This window comes from Cynocephalus volans, chromosome 3, assembly GCF_027409185.1.
Source record: "Cynocephalus volans isolate mCynVol1 chromosome 3, mCynVol1.pri, whole genome shotgun sequence".
NCBI classification, from domain to species: Eukaryota; Metazoa; Chordata; class Mammalia; order Dermoptera; family Cynocephalidae; genus Cynocephalus; species Cynocephalus volans.
In genome coordinates, this window is record NC_084462.1 from 38,349,727 (window position 1) to 38,364,110 (window position 14,384).

A 14,384-nucleotide genomic window follows, 5' to 3' on the forward strand; every position below is an offset into this window, starting at 1 on the left:
CGTCTTCTACCTCAGCTGGAGGACGACAGGGGCCCATCGTCTCAACCTTCCCTGAGCCCACCCCACGAAATCCAACCTTTCTTCCCCAAAGTGCCACACTACCAACGACAGCGGGCTAGGAGAGCGACAGCGGCATAACCACCCAAACTCAAAGGGGACCCCAACAGGTCACACCTGAAGCACTAGGACATGCCCACGCATCCACAGACCGGAGAAGCTCTCTCCGGGACGCCTTCCATGACACTGCACTGGAGGTGCCTGCGCTGTGCCAACCGCTCTCCGAGGATGAACATGGCCGTGGGCGGGCCCAGTGAGAGACACCCGTGCCAGTGGATCGCAACTGCCACCCTCCATGCATGGACCCTGGGAGGGGCGACTGTGGACCCACAGGCACAGGGGCCAAGGCCAGGTGGAGCCCGAGAGTCTGGCCCGCAAAGGCACTTCACGGGCCCTCGGCGAGGCACGGCTACGACCGCCCACCATGGAGCGCCCTGCTCCGCGAGGAAGAATCCTGGGCATGACAAGGTCCTGTGCGGGAGCACCGTGCTCCCCCACGTTGAAACCTCTCCACGCAGTCCCCTCTCGGACACCTATCGCTGCCCGGACAACTCCGAGGACAGAGAAGCCAGGACGGAAGCTGCACAGAGGAGACGATCCACGACACGCACGCGTGTGCATGCACGCGCTGACCCTACCCTTGGCTTTCCCTTCCCGCCGAGGCCGTCGGCCACCTGCATATCTGGACCTCAGGGCAGGGGGCACGGGAGGAGGTGGTGGAAATCCTCATGGCCCCATTCTGGGTGCAGGGGACACGGAGAGCGGCCGCCAGCCGCGTCCCCCAACCTCTATTCCTTCGACCCCATCACCACTGCCACTCACCTCTCCTCACCAATCACAAATGCAACTCCCACGGGTGCCTGAGGCCCCGGCCTCGGGTCCTCATCAGCGAAAGCAGGGCCGTCTCCTGCCCTCAGACACAGGCCGCGAGGGGCCCCGTCGTAAGGTCCACCGGGGCAAAACACGCCCGCCCTATCGGCTCACCAAGCCTAGGCCTCCTGCACACTCCCCACTGCTACCGCACGCACGCCTCCATTCAGGACCACCGCCTCACCGGACAGGGGCCATTCAGCCAGGGACCGACTCTCCTCCCGTGCCCTCACACATCCAGCTGGGGGAATGTCCCTCTCGCCCACAAGATGGGAGACCCTGCGCTGCTGAAGGCCCGGCAGCTGCAGCACATGTGAACCAGTGGAGCTGTCCCTCACTCCTGCAGTCCCCGCTCCAGGCAACGTGCTGGACCTCAGTTCCGATGAGAACGACGGTAGTGAGTTTTCACTCATTTTGTTCAGCTTTTCCAAGGAATGTTTTTATGGGGGAGTCATCATCGATCCAAGCACACTCGAGGCCGCTGGACGGTGGGCAGCGCACGCTGGGCAGTGCGCGAGCCGATGGCCTCAGACGCCTCCGGCGCCCTGGAGCACCCAGGCTCGCGCCACCGAGCAGCAGCAACACACAGTCTGCTCGAGCGGTGCACCCGGGCGTGCCACGGGTGGCCTGCGGAGAAGTAGGACCGGGCAGGCCTGCGAAACCCTAAAGACCCCATCAACGGGCTGGGCACAGGAAAGCTTACCGTCCTGAGCGGTCCTCCAGCCTCGGGCGCCCCACCGGACGCACAGATTCCAGGACTCCCAAATGCCTCCGCTCCTCGGGGGAAACCCAGGTGTTCCTTCCTTCCCCGCAGACGGCACGCCTACCAGGGCAACTCCCCCTGAGAAGTGTAGAGACAGATCACATGCACGCTTGAGAAAAGGGCCCAGGGACACTGGTCGAATCCTTCAGTGCCAAAGCGTCCCGCCGGGTCAACTCTCGCATCTGCTTCCCATCTCCTCGCACTAGATCTCTTCATCTCACTGAACACGTGTCCCTCCTGCTAGATCCCTGTGCAGCACGTGGGGGGACTCGGGTCCGTGCGAGCCTGTGCGTCGCTTCCGAGGGTGCACGTGTGGACCTCCACACCTTCACGAGCCCCTCGGTCACTGCGTATGGCTCCCAGGCCTCCCACACCCCTCTGCAGACCTACTGCTCACGAACAGGCCTTCTCTCCAATGGACGTCACCTCTGACCCCTCCCTCACCGTCGCTCAGACAGTCCAGATGCTCCTTCTCTAACAGCCTCACGTGTGGTAAAAGCACACACCAACTGCCTGTGCACGCTCCTCCTCACCTGGGCTCCCAAGTCCACGGGGAGATACTGTCTCCGAGAGCCCCCCGGGGCAAAGCCCACTTGGCTGACAACCAACCACCCACAGCTGCACAAACCACCGCTACAACAGCCCGTGTGCACGTCTCTCGGGGACACGGCCTCAAGGGCAGAGCCGGACCACCCCTGGGGCTCAGGCTTCTTCACACCACCGGCGTCCTCCGGTCAGCTACCTCCGCGGGCCCTCGCTCAGCCGACAGAAAGACCAAACGGACTGGGTCGTCTTCAAGGACGACCCACGTCCCTCACCCTGCAGCACTCAGGGCACACTCGCACCCGTAGGCCTTCTCAGCCCTTGCCCCTGTGCAAAGTGGTGGTCAGTCACACAGCACAGCTGACCCAATCCTCACCCCCATGCCAGCAACCCAACACTCCCGAGACACGACCTCAACGACAACGTGCACGTCTTCTACCTCAGCTGGAGGACGACAGGGGCCCATCGTCTCAACCTTCCCTGAGCCCACCCCACGAAATCCAACCTTTCTTCCCCAAAGTGCCACACTACCAACGACAGCGGGCTAGGAGAGCGACAGCGGCATAACCACCCAAACTCAAAGGGGACCCCAACAGGTCACACCTGAAGCACTAGGACATGCCCACGCATCCACGGACCGGAGAAGCTCTCTCCGGGACGCCTTCCATGACACTGCACTGGAGGTGCCTGCGCTGTGCCAACCGCTCTCCGAGGATGAACATGGCCGTGGGCGGGCCCAGTGAGAGACACCCGTGCCAGTGGATCGCAACTGCCACCCTCCATGCATGGACCCTGGGAGGGGCGACTGTGGACCCACAGGCACAGGGGCCAAGGCCAGGTGGAGCCCGAGAGTCTGGCCCGCAAAGGCACTTCACGGGCCCTCGGCGAGGCACGGCTACGACCGCCCACCATGGAGCGCCCTGCTCCGCGAGGAAGAATCCTGGGCATGACAAGGTCCTGTGCGGGAGCACCGTGCTCCCCCACGTTGAAACCTCTCCACGCAGTCCCCTCTCGGACACCTATCGCTGCCCGGACAACTCCGAGGACAGAGAAGCCAGGACGGAAGCTGCACAGAGGAGACGATCCACGACACGCACGCGTGTGCATGCACGCGCTGACCCTACCCTTGGCTTTCCCTTCCCGCCGAGGCCGTCGGCCACCTGCATATCTGGACCTCAGGGCAGGGGGCACGGGAGGAGGTGGTGGAAATCCTCATGGCCCCATTCTGGGTGCAGGGGACACGGAGAGCGGCCGCCAGCCGCGTCCCCCAACCTCTATTCCTTCGACCCCATCACCACTGCCACTCACCTCTCCTCACCAATCACAAAAGCAACTCCCACGGGTGCCTGAGGCCCCGGCCTCGGGTCCTCATCAGCGAAAGCAGGGCCGTCTCCTGCCCTCAGACACAGGCCGCGAGGGGCCCCGTCGTAAGGTCCACCGGGGCAAAACACGCCCGCCCTATCGGCTCACCAAGCCTAGGCCTCCTGCACACTCCCCACTGCTACCGCACGCACGCCTCCATTCAGGACCACCGCCTCACCGGACAGGGGCCATTCAGCCAGGGACCGACTCTCCTCCCGTGCCCTCACACATCCAGCTGGGGGAATGTCCCTCTCGCCCACAAGATGGGAGACCCTGCGCTGCTGAAGGCCCGGCAGCTGCAGCACATGTGAACCAGTGGAGCTGTCCCTCACTCCTGCAGTCCCCGCTCCAGGCAACGTGCTGGACCTCAGTTCCGATGAGAACGACGGTAGTGAGTTTTCACTCATTTTGTTCAGCTTTTCCAAGGAATGTTTTTATGGGGGAGTCATCATCGATCCAAGCACACTCGAGGCCGCTGGACGGTGGGCAGCGCACGCTGGGCAGTGCGCGAGCCGATGGCCTCAGACGCCTCCGGCGCCCTGGAGCACCCAGGCTCGTGCCACCGAGCAGCAGCAACACACAGTCTGCTCGAGCGGTGCACCCGGGCGTGCCACGGGTGGCCTGCGGAGAAGTAGGACCGGGCAGGCCTGCGAAACCCTAAAGACCCCATCAACGGGCTGGGCACAGGAAAGCTTACCGTCCTGAGCGGTCCTCCAGCCTCGGGCGCCCCACCGGACGCACAGATTCCAGGACTCCCAAACGCCTCCGCTCCTCGGGGGAAACCCAGGTGTTCCTTCCTTCCCCGCAGACGGCACGCCTACCAGGGCAACTCCCCCTGAGAAGTGTAGAGACAGATCACATGCACGCTTGAGAAAAGGGCCCAGGGACACTGGTCGAATCCTTCAGTGCCAAAGCGTCCCGCCGGGTCAACTCTCGCATCTGCTTCCCATCTCCTCGCACTAGATCTCTTCATCTCACTGAACACGTGTCCCTCCTGCTAGATCCCTGTGCAGCACGTGGGGGGACTCGGGTCCGTGCGAGCCTGTGCGTCGCTTCCGAGGGTGCACGTGTGGACCTCCACACCTTCACGAGCCCCTCGGTCACTGCGTATGGCTCCCAGGCCTCCCACACCCCTCTGCAGACCTACTGCTCACGAACAGGCCTTCTCTCCAATGGACGTCACCTCTGACCCCTCCCTCACCGTCGCTCAGACAGTCCAGATGCTCCTTCTCTAACAGCCTCACGTGTGGTAAAAGCACACACCAACTGCCTGTGCACGCTCCTCCTCACCTGGGCTCCCAAGTCCACGGGGAGATACTGTCTCCGAGAGCCCCCCGGGGCAAAGCCCACTTGGCTGACAACCAACCACCCACAGCTGCACAAACCACCGCTACAACAGCCCGTGTGCACGTCTCTCGGGGACACGGCCTCAAGGGCAGAGCCGGACCACCCCTGGGGCTCAGGCTTCTTCACACCACCGGCATCCTCCGGTCAGCTACCTCCGCGGGCCCTCGCTCAGCCGACAGAAAGACCAAACGGACTGGGTCGTCTTCAAGGACGACCCACGTCCCTCACCCTGCAGCACTCAGGGCACACTCGCACCCGTAGGCCTTCTCAGCCCTTGCCCCTGTGCAAAGTGGTGGTCAGTCACACAGCACAGCTGACCCAATCCTCACCCCCATGCCAGCAACCCAACACTCCCGAGACACGACCTCAACGACAACGTGCACGTCTTCTACCTCAGCTGGAGGACGACAGGGGCCCATCGTCTCAACCTTCCCTGAGCCCACCCCACGAAATCCAACCTTTCATCCCCAAAGTGCCACACTACCAACGACAGCGGGCTAGGAGAGCGACAGCGGCATAACCACCCAAACTCAAAGGGGACCCCAACAGGTCACACCTGAAGCACTAGGACATGCCCACGCATCCACGGACCGGAGAAGCTCTCTCCGGGACGCCTTCCATGACACTGCACTGGAGGTGCCTGCGCTGTGCCAACCGCTCTCCGAGGATGAACATGGCCGTGGGCGGGCCCAGTGAGAGACACCCGTGCCAGTGGATCGCAACTGCCACCCTCCATGCATGGACCCTGGGAGGGGCGACTGTGGACCCACAGGCACAGGGGCCAAGGCCAGGTGGAGCCCGAGAGTCTGGCCCGCAAAGGCACTTCACGGGCCCTCGGCGAGGCACGGCTACGACCGCCCACCATGGAGCGCCCTGCTCCGCGAGGAAGAATCCTGGGCATGACAAGGTCCTGTGCGGGAGCACCGTGCTCCCCCACGTTGAAACCTCTCCTCGCAGTCCCCTCTCGGACACCTATCGCTGCCCGGACAACTCCGAGGACAGAGAAGCCAGGACGGAAGCTGCACAGAGGAGACGATCCACGACACGCACGCGTGTGCATGCACGCGCTGACCCTACCCTTGGCTTTCCCTTCCCGCCGAGGCCGTCGGCCACCTGCATATCTGGACCTCAGGGCAGGGGGCACGGGAGGAGGTGGTGGAAATCCTCATGGCCCCATTCTGGGTGCAGGGGACACGGAGAGCGGCCGCCAGCCGCGTCCCCCAACCTCTATTCCTTCGACCCCATCACCACTGCCACTCACCTCTCCTCACCAATCACAAAAGCAACTCCCACGGGTGCCTGAGGCCCCGGCCTCGGGTCCTCATCAGCGAAAGCAGGGCCGTCTCCTGCCCTCAGACACAGGCCGCGAGGGGCCCCGTCGTAAGGTCCACCGGGGCAAAACACGCCCGCCCTATCGGCTCACCAAGCCTAGGCCTCCTGCACACTCCCCACTGCTACCGCACGCACGCCTCCATTCAGGACCACCCCCTCACCGGACAGGGGCCATTCAGCCAGGGACCGACTCTCCTCCCGTGCCCTCACACATCCAACTGGGGGAATGTCCCTCTCGCCCACAAGATGGGAGACCCTGCGCTGCTGAAGGCCTGGCAGCTGCAGCACATGTGAACCAGTGGAGCTGTCCCTCACTCCTGCAGTCCCCGCTCCAGGCAACGTGCTGGACCTCAGTTCCGATGAGAACGACGGTAGTGAGTTTTCACGCATTTTGTTCAGCTTTTCCAAGGAATGTTTTTATGGGGGAGTCATCATCGATCCAAGCACACTCGAGGCCGCTGGACGGTGGGCAGCGCACGCTGGGCAGTGGGCGAGCCGATGGCCTCAGACGCCTCCGGCGCCCTGGAGCACCCAGGCTCGCGCCACCGAGCAGCAGCAACACACAGTCTGCTCGAGCGGTGCACCCGGGCGTGCCACGGGTGGCCTGCGGAGAAGTAGGACCGGGCAGGCCTGCGAAACCCTAAAGACCCCATCAACGGGCTGGGCACAGGAAAGCTTACCGTCCTGAGCGGTCCTCCAGCCTCGGGCGCCCCACCGGACGCACAGATTCCAGGACTCCCAAACGCCTCCGCTCCTCGGGGGAAACCCAGGTGTTCCTTCCTTCCCCGCAGACGGCACGCCTACCAGGGCAACTCCCCCTGAGAAGTGTAGAGACAGATCACATGCACGCTTGAGAAAAGGGCCCAGGGACACTGGTCGAATCCTTCAGTGCCAAAGCGTCCCGCCGGGTCAACTCTCGCATCTGCTTCCCATCTCCTCGCACTAGATCTCTTCATCTCACTGAACACGTGTCCCTCCTGCTAGATCCCTGTGCAGCACGTGGGGGGACTCGGGTCCGTGCGAGCCTGTGCGTCGCTTCCTAGGGTGCACGTGTGGACCTCCACACCTTCACGAGCCCCTCGGTCACTGCGTATGGCTCCCAGGCCTCCCACACCCCTCTGCAGACCTACTGCTCACGAACAGGCCTTCTCTCCAATGGACGTCACCTCTGACCCCTCCCTCACCGTCGCTCAGACAGTCCAGATGCTCCTTCTCTAACAGCCTCACGTGTGGTAAAAGCACACACCAACTGCCTGTGCACGCTCCTCCTCACCTGGGCTCCCAAGTCCACGGGGAGATACTGTCTCCGAGAGCCCCCCGGGGCAAAGCCCACTTGGCTGACAACCAACCACCCACAGCTGCACAAACCACCGCTACAACAGCCCGTGTGCACGTCTCTCGGGGACACGGCCTCAAGGGCAGAGCCGGACCACCCCTGGGGCTCAGGCTTCTTCACACCACCGGCGTCCTCCGGTCAGCTACCTCCGCGGGCCCTCGCTCAGCCGACAGAAAGACCAAACGGACTGGGTCGTCTTCAAGGACGACCCACGTCCCTCACCCTGCAGCACTCAGGGCACACTCGCACCCGTAGGCCTTCTCAGCCCTTGCCCCTGTGCAAAGTGGTGGTCAGTCACACAGCACAGCTGACCCAATCCTCACCCCCATGCCAGCAACCCAACACTCCCGAGACACGACCTCAACGACAACGTGCACGTCTTCTACCTCAGCTGGAGGACGACAGGGGCCCATCGTCTCAACCTTCCCTGAGCCCACCCCACGAAATCCAACCTTTCATCCCCAAAGTGCCACACTACCAACGACAGCGGGCTAGGAGAGCGACAGTGGCATAACCACCCAAACTCAAAGGGGACCCCAACAGGTCACACCTGAAGCACTAGGACATGCCCACGCATCCACGGACCGGAGAAGCTCTCTCCGGGACGCCTTCCATGACACTGCACTGGAGGTGCCTGCGCTGTGCCAACCGCTCTCCGAGGATGAACATGGCCGTGGGCGGGCCCAGTGAGAGACACCCGTGCCAGTGGATCGCAACTGCCACCCTCCATGCATGGACCCTGGGAGGGGCGACTGTGGACCCACAGGCACAGGGGCCAAGGCCAGGTGGAGCCCGAGAGTCTGGCCCGCAAAGGCACTTCACGGGCCCTCGGCGAGGCACGGCTACGACCGCCCACCATGGAGCGCCCTGCTCCGCGAGGAAGAATCCTGGGCATGACAAGGTCCTGTGCGGGAGCACCGTGCTCCCCCACGTTGAAACCTCTCCACGCAGTCCCCTCTCGGACACCTATCGCTGCCCGGACAACTCCGAGGACAGAGAAGCCAGGACGGAAGCTGCACAGAGGAGACGATCCACGACACGCACGCGTGTGCATGCACGCGCTGACCCTACCCTTGGCTTTCCCTTCCCGCCGAGGCCGTCGGCCACCTGCATATCTGGACCTCAGGGCAGGGGGCACGGGAGGAGGTGGTGGAAATCCTCATGGCCCCATTCTGGGTGCAGGGGACACGGAGAGCGGCCGCCAGCCGCGTCCCCCAACCTCTATTCCTTCGACCCCATCACCACTGCCACTCACCTCTCCTCACCAATCACAAAAGCAACTCCCACGGGTGCCTGAGGCCCCGGCCTCGGGTCCTCATCAGCGAAAGCAGGGCCGTCTCCTGCCCTCAGACACAGGCCGCGAGGGGCCCCGTCGTAAGGTCCACCGGGGCAAAACACGCCCGCCCTATCGGCTCACCAAGCCTAGGCCTCCTGCACACTCCCCACTGCTACCGCACGCACGCCTCCATTCAGGACCACCCCCTCACCGGACAGGGGCCATTCAGCCAGGGACCGACTCTCCTCCCGTGCCCTCACACATCCAACTGGGGGAATGTCCCTCTCGCCCACAAGATGGGAGACCCTGCGCTGCTGAAGGCCTGGCAGCTGCAGCACATGTGAACCAGTGGAGCTGTCCCTCACTCCTGCAGTCCCCGCTCCAGGCAACGTGCTGGACCTCAGTTCCGATGAGAACGACGGTAGTGAGTTTTCACGCATTTTGTTCAGCTTTTCCAAGGAATGTTTTTATGGGGGAGTCATCATCGATCCAAGCACACTCGAGGCCGCTGGACGGTGGGCAGCGCACGCTGGGCAGTGGGCGAGCCGATGGCCTCAGACGCCTCCGGCGCCCTGGAGCACCCAGGCTCGCGCCACCGAGCAGCAGCAACACACAGTCTGCTCGAGCGGTGCACCCGGGCGTGCCACGGGTGGCCTGCGGAGAAGTAGGACCGGGCAGGCCTGCGAAACCCTAAAGACCCCATCAACGGGCTGGGCACAGGAAAGCTTACCGTCCTGAGCGGTCCTCCAGCCTCGGGCGCCCCACCGGACGCACAGATTCCAGGACTCCCAAACGCCTCCGCTCCTCGGGGGAAACCCAGGTGTTCCTTCCTTCCCCGCAGACGGCACGCCTACCAGGGCAACTCCCCCTGAGAAGTGTAGAGACAGATCACATGCACGCTTGAGAAAAGGGCCCAGGGACACTGGTCGAATCCTTCAGTGCCAAAGCGTCCCGCCGGGTCAACTCTCGCATCTGCTTCCCATCTCCTCGCACTAGATCTCTTCATCTCACTGAACACGTGTCCCTCCTGCTAGATCCCTGTGCAGCACGTGGGGGGACTCGGGTCCGTGCGAGCCTGTGCGTCGCTTCCTAGGGTGCACGTGTGGACCTCCACACCTTCACGAGCCCCTCGGTCACTGCGTATGGCTCCCAGGCCTCCCACACCCCTCTGCAGACCTACTGCTCACGAACAGGCCTTCTCTCCAATGGACGTCACCTCTGACCCCTCCCTCACCGTCGCTCAGACAGTCCAGATGCTCCTTCTCTAACAGCCTCACGTGTGGTAAAAGCACACACCAACTGCCTGTGCACGCTCCTCCTCACCTGGGCTCCCAAGTCCACGGGGAGATACTGTCTCCGAGAGCCCCCCGGGGCAAAGCCCACTTGGCTGACAACCAACCACCCACAGCTGCACAAACCACCGCTACAACAGCCCGTGTGCACGTCTCTCGGGGACACGGCCTCAAGGGCAGAGCCGGACCACCCCTGGGGCTCAGGCTTCTTCACACCACCGGCGTCCTCCGGTCAGCTACCTCCGCGGGCCCTCGCTCAGCCGACAGAAAGACCAAACGGACTGGGTCGTCTTCAAGGACGACCCACGTCCCTCACCCTGCAGCACTCAGGGCACACTCGCACCCGTAGGCCTTCTCAGCCCTTGCCCCTGTGCAAAGTGGTGGTCAGTCACACAGCACAGCTGACCCAATCCTCACCCCCATGCCAGCAACCCAACACTCCCGAGACACGACCTCAACGACAACGTGCACGTCTTCTACCTCAGCTGGAGGACGACAGGGGCCCATCGTCTCAACCTTCCCTGAGCCCACCCCACGAAATCCAACCTTTCATCCCCAAAGTGCCACACTACCAACGACAGCGGGCTAGGAGAGCGACAGTGGCATAACCACCCAAACTCAAAGGGGACCCCAACAGGTCACACCTGAAGCACTAGGACATGCCCACGCATCCACGGACCGGAGAAGCTCTCTCCGGGACGCCTTCCATGACACTGCACTGGAGGTGCCTGCGCTGTGCCAACCGCTCTCCGAGGATGAACATGGCCGTGGGCGGGCCCAGTGAGAGACACCCGTGCCAGTGGATCGCAACTGCCACCCTCCATGCATGGACCCTGGGAGGGGCGACTGTGGACCCACAGGCACAGGGGCCAAGGCCAGGTGGAGCCCGAGAGTCTGGCCCGCAAAGGCACTTCACGGGCCCTCGGCGAGGCACGGCTACGACCGCCCACCATGGAGCGCCCTGCTCCGCGAGGAAGAATCCTGGGCATGACAAGGTCCTGTGCGGGAGCACCGTGCTCCCCCACGTTGAAACCTCTCCACGCAGTCCCCTCTCGGACACCTATCGCTGCCCGGACAACTCCGAGGACAGAGAAGCCAGGACGGAAGCTGCACAGAGGAGACGATCCACGACACGCACGCGTGTGCATGCACGCGCTGACCCTACCCTTGGCTTTCCCTTCCCGCCGAGGCCGTCGGCCACCTGCATATCTGGACCTCAGGGCAGGGGGCACGGGAGGAGGTGGTGGAAATCCTCATGGCCCCATTCTGGGTGCAGGGGACACGGAGAGCGGCCGCCAGCCGCGTCCCCCAACCTCTATTCCTTCGACCCCATCACCACTGCCACTCACCTCTCCTCACCAATCACAAAAGCAACTCCCACGGGTGCCTGAGGCCCCGGCCTCGGGTCCTCATCAGCGAAAGCAGGGCCGTCTCCTGCCCTCAGACACAGGCCGCGAGGGGCCCCGTCGTAAGGTCCACCGGGGCAAAACACGCCCGCCCTATCGGCTCACCAAGCCTAGGCCTCCTGCACACTCCCCACTGCTACCGCACGCACGCCTCCATTCAGGACCACCCCCTCACCGGACAGGGGCCATTCAGCCAGGGACCGACTCTCCTCCCGTGCCCTCACACATCCAACTGGGGGAATGTCCCTCTCGCCCACAAGATGGGAGACCCTGCGCTGCTGAAGGCCTGGCAGCTGCAGCACATGTGAACCAGTGGAGCTGTCCCTCACTCCTGCAGTCCCCGCTCCAGGCAACGTGCTGGACCTCAGTTCCGATGAGAACGACGGTAGTGAGTTTTCACGCATTTTGTTCAGCTTTTCCAAGGAATGTTTTTATGGGGGAGTCATCATCGATCCAAGCACACTCGAGGCCGCTGGACGGTGGGCAGCGCACGCTGGGCAGTGGGCGAGCCGATGGCCTCAGACGCCTCCGGCGCCCTGGAGCACCCAGGCTCGCGCCACCGAGCAGCAGCAACACACAGTCTGCTCGAGCGGTGCACCCGGGCGTGCCACGGGTGGCCTGCGGAGAAGTAGGACCGGGCAGGCCTGCGAAACCCTAAAGACCCCATCAACGGGCTGGGCACAGGAAAGCTTACCGTCCTGAGCGGTCCTCCAGCCTCGGGCGCCCCACCGGACGCACAGATTCCAGGACTCCCAAACGCCTCCGCTCCTCGGGGGAAACCCAGGTGTTCCTTCCTTCCCCGCAGACGGCACGCCTACCAGGGCAACTCCCCCTGAGAAGTGTAGAGACAGATCACATGCACGCTTGAGAAAAGGGCCCAGGGACACTGGTCGAATCCTTCAGTGCCAAAGCGTCCCGCCGGGTCAACTCTCGCATCTGCTTCCCATCTCCTCGCACTAGATCTCTTCATCTCACTGAACACGTGTCCCTCCTGCTAGATCCCTGTGCAGCACGTGGGGGGACTCGGGTCCGTGCGAGCCTGTGCGTCGCTTCCGAGGGTGCACGTGTGGACCTCCACACCTTCACGAGCCCCTCGGTCACTGCGTATGGCTCCCAGGCCTCCCACACCCCTCTGCAGACCTACTGCTCACGAACAGGCCTTCTCTCCAATGGACGTCACCTCTGACCCCTCCCTCACCGTCGCTCAGACAGTCCAGATGCTCCTTCTCTAACAGCCTCACGTGTGGTAAAAGCACACACCAACTGCCTGTGCACGCTCCTCCTCACCTGGGCTCCCAAGTCCACGGGGAGATACTGTCTCCGAGAGCCCCCCGGGGCAAAGCCCACTTGGCTGACAACCAACCACCCACAGCTGCACAAACCACCGCTACAACAGCCCGTGTGCACGTCTCTCGGGGACACGGCCTCAAGGGCAGAGCCGGACCACCCCTGGGGCTCAGGCTTCTTCACACCACCGGCGTCCTCCGGTCAGCTACCTCCGCGGGCCCTCGCTCAGCCGACAGAAAGACCAAACGGACTGGGTCGTCTTCAAGGACGACCCACGTCCCTCACCCTGCAGCACTCAGGGCACACTCGCACCCGTAGGCCTTCTCAGCCCTTGCCCCTGTGCAAAGTGGTGGTCAGTCACACAGCACAGCTGACCCAATCCTCACCCCCATGCCAGCAACCCAACACTCCCGAGACACGACCTCAACGACAACGTGCACGTCTTCTACCTCAGCTGGAGGACGACAGGGGCCCATCGTCTCAACCTTCCCTGAGCCCACCCCACGAAATCCAACCTTTCATCCCCAAAGTGCCACACTACCAACGACAGCGGGCTAGGAGAGCGACAGCGGCATAACCACCCAAACTCAAAGGGGACCCCAACAGGTCACACCTGAAGCACTAGGACATGCCCACGCATCCACGGACCGGAGAAGCTCTCTCCGGGACGCCTTCCATGACACTGCACTGGAGGTGCCTGCGCTGTGCCAACCGCTCTCCGAGGATGAACATGGCCGTGGGCGGGCCCAGTGAGAGACACCCGTGCCAGTGGATCGCAACTGCCACCCTCCATGCATGGACCCTGGGAGGGGCGACTGTGGACCCACAGGCACAGGGGCCAAGGCCAGGTGGAGCCCGAGAGTCTGGCCCGCAAAGGCACTTCACGGGCCCTCGGCGAGGCACGGCTACGACCGCCCACCATGGAGCGCCCTGCTCCGCGAGGAAGAATCCTGGGCATGACAAGGTCCTGTGCGGGAGCACCGTGCTCCCCCACGTTGAAACCTCTCCTCGCAGTCCCCTCTCGGACACCTATCGCTGCCCGGACAACTCCGAGGACAGAGAAGCCAGGACGGAAGCTGCACAGAGGAGACGATCCACGACACGCACGCGTGTGCATGCACGCGCTGACCCTACCCTTGGCTTTCCCTTCCCGCCGAGGCCGTCGGCCACCTGCATATCTGGACCTCAGGGCAGGGGGCACGGGAGGAGGTGGTGGAAATCCTCATGGCCCCATTCTGGGTGCAGGGGACACGGAGAGCGGCCGCCAGCCGCGTCCCCCAACCTCTATTCCTTCGACCCCATCACCACTGCCACTCACCTCTCCTCACCAATCACAAAAGCAACTCCCACGGGTGCCTGAGGCCCCGGCCTCGGGTCCTCATCAGCGAAAGCAGGGCCGTCTCCTGCCCTCAGACACAGGCCGCGAGGGGCCCCGTCGTAAGGTCCACCGGGGCAAAACACGCCCGCCCTATCGGCTCACCAAGCCTAGGCCTCCTGCACACTCCCCACTGCT

At 63.6% G+C, this 14,384-nt stretch overlaps 5 non-coding genes across 5 annotated transcripts; all 5 read right to left on the bottom strand.

Moving 5' to 3' along the window:
- Positions 1-1,295: 1,295 nt before the first annotated feature.
- Positions 1,296-1,391, bottom strand: LOC134374242 (small nucleolar RNA SNORD116). The gene has a single exon (XR_010023110.1). It is a non-coding gene; the product is annotated as a small nucleolar RNA SNORD116 (small nucleolar RNA).
- Positions 1,392-3,957: 2,566 nt separating this feature from the next.
- On the bottom strand, positions 3,958-4,053 carry LOC134374243 (small nucleolar RNA SNORD116). The gene has a single exon (XR_010023111.1). It is a non-coding gene; the product is annotated as a small nucleolar RNA SNORD116 (small nucleolar RNA).
- A 2,566-nt stretch (positions 4,054-6,619) lies between these two features.
- On the bottom strand, positions 6,620-6,715 carry LOC134374333 (small nucleolar RNA SNORD116). The gene has a single exon (XR_010023198.1). It is a non-coding gene; the product is annotated as a small nucleolar RNA SNORD116 (small nucleolar RNA).
- Positions 6,716-9,281: 2,566 nt separating this feature from the next.
- On the bottom strand, positions 9,282-9,377 carry LOC134374334 (small nucleolar RNA SNORD116). Its single transcript, XR_010023199.1, has one exon. It is a non-coding gene; the product is annotated as a small nucleolar RNA SNORD116 (small nucleolar RNA).
- Positions 9,378-11,943: 2,566 nt separating this feature from the next.
- LOC134374335 (small nucleolar RNA SNORD116) lies at positions 11,944-12,039 on the bottom strand. The gene has a single exon (XR_010023200.1). It is a non-coding gene; the product is annotated as a small nucleolar RNA SNORD116 (small nucleolar RNA).
- Between the last annotated feature and the right edge of the window lie 2,345 nt (positions 12,040-14,384).